The sequence below is a fragment of the Terrapene carolina genome, unplaced genomic scaffold, assembly GCF_002925995.2.
Source record: "Terrapene carolina triunguis isolate 2854851 unplaced genomic scaffold, T_m_triunguis-2.0 Scaffold24888, whole genome shotgun sequence".
Taxonomy (NCBI): domain Eukaryota; kingdom Metazoa; phylum Chordata; order Testudines; family Emydidae; genus Terrapene; species Terrapene triunguis.
This window is the reverse complement of record NW_020689239.1, coordinates 10,256-12,214: the sequence shown is the minus strand read 5'-3', so window position 1 is coordinate 12,214 and position 1,959 is coordinate 10,256. Positions and strand designations below refer to the sequence as shown.

The following is a 1,959-nucleotide window of genomic DNA, read 5'->3' as shown; positions in this document are numbered from 1 at the left end:
TCCCCAGCTGCTTAGCCTGGGTTTGCCCTAAAGGACGTACAGAGCTCACTTATTACAGAAGCTTCTAGTACTTTCTGAAACTTCAGACTGGAACTCATTTGTGTATCTACCTGCTTTAACCTTGTAAATCACTTTCCCGTTTCCTTTCCCTAATTAATAAATCTCGAGACCATTTACTGTAGGATTGGCTACAAGCATTGTCTTTGGTGTGAGATCTAAGGTGCCACTGACCTGGGGCGAGCGACTGGGAGTAACCCGAATATTGCTGTGATCTTTGACATAAGGGACCATCTATCACAAAGAGAAGCTCACTGGGGTGGACAGACAGATCGGCGTACCCCCGGGGACTGTCTGTGACCCCACGTGAGGGAGTTTACACTTGATAATTGATTAAATCGAAGTATAGAACTCACCACCAAATTGGAGTTTGCAGTGACCGGGTTCCAACTCCCTACGGTGACCCAGCCCCTCACCCTCTCCCCTGCAGCTCGTTCCCTTGCTCTCTGCACTGTCCTCCTCCGGACCCACACAACTTAACCTACCTCCCCCCGGGCTGAGGCAGGGGAAGGAAAGGAGGTGCTGGGGGTGCAGGGGATTCTGATGATGGGGCGGTCATGGGTCTCCAGGATCGGGCTACGCCCCCAGCCTTGGCACAGTCTCTTGGAGGAGTGGGCCAGCCCCCCAAGGGGTCTCACTCTTCCTCCAGGGTCAGCCACTCGGCCTCACCACCTCCTAGACGGACCCTCTGGGGCTCCAGCCCGCCCGCTTCACCCCAGCGAGGCCACCTGAGATAGAGACTTGGACACTGCCTGGACCGATGCCCCTCGGCCAGCGTTTGCAGTGACACTCACACGGTGACGCCTTGTCACAACCGTCGGGTTTACTAGTCACCTGGCGCACCGCACAGGGCGCCCTGAGGTTAGCCCAGAGCTCTGGAGGTGAAAGCATCGTCCAAGCCCATTCTGGTCACAGTCTGAGCTCAGGTGAGTGCCACAGGACATGCCTAGCGGTGCCTGGCACGGGAGCCCGTCTGTCTCCACCCCTGTACCCGCAAGGTGACAGCTTCCCTCCCAAAGTTCAGGCACATCGGTTGCTCCCGGAGCTACGGGTTGCCTTGGCTGGGCAGCGGGTGAGTGAGCCCCTCTGTGCTGGGCCAATTTCCTACAGCCTTGGGCACCGCTGTCCCGGGGCCCAGAACGTGCGAACTAGTGTGCAGGGTGTGAGCACAGGGTATATTCTGTCACAGCTCCCCACTCGCAGCATGGCCCATCACGAACGCAGCATCGTTCCTAAAGGGAGACGCAAGCAACGGGCCCCTTATGCAGCCGGGGACCGGTTTTGTGGGGGCTCTGGTTTGCTTGAAGTGGCTTGACTCAGGGTCTAGGGGATATTGTGTCTGAGCCACCCACGGTGTAAACTGTAAGTGCTGTAAAGTGTGCCGAGGAGCCGGGGAAAGAACTGTTCAGCTGCTTGAACCTCAGGGACCACATGGTCTTGTGGTTTCCAGCACTGCCAAGGCCTCCTCTAAGACAACATCTGGCAGAAACATTTCCCAGCTGGCTTGTTGGTCTAGGGGTATGATTCTCGCTTAGGGTGCGAGAGGTCCCGGGTTCAAATCCCGGACAAGCCCACTTTTGATGGCGGGGGGGATCTGCCAGAACAAAGTGATTTCCCCCAAGAAGAGAAGCTTGGTGAAAAGGAGGAAGTTTATTGCCTAAAATCCACGGCAGTGCCCAGCCTGGCTGCCAAGCCACATCCCAGCTGGACGCGTTCGATTAACGTTCCCCCGTCACACTTTCCTGATGCTCAATAGAGCCAAATGTTTTGGGGTCTCTTCCTGCCTGGCCGATCTTAGAGCAAAAGCCACGGGTGGCCCTTGGAGTCTCTCAGGGCCTCCCCCAAGCTCCCCCCCATGTTGCTCTGACACCCCACACTGCGGGCTGCTGGTTTCCATCGCCG

At 57.0% G+C, this 1,959-nt stretch overlaps 1 non-coding gene across 1 annotated transcript; it reads left to right on the top strand.

The window, feature by feature from the left end:
* Positions 1 to 1,558: 1,558 nt before the first annotated feature.
* Positions 1,559 to 1,630, top strand: TRNAP-AGG. The gene has a single exon. It is a non-coding gene; the product is annotated as a tRNA-Pro (tRNA).
* The last annotated feature ends 329 nt before the right edge of the window (positions 1,631 to 1,959 follow it).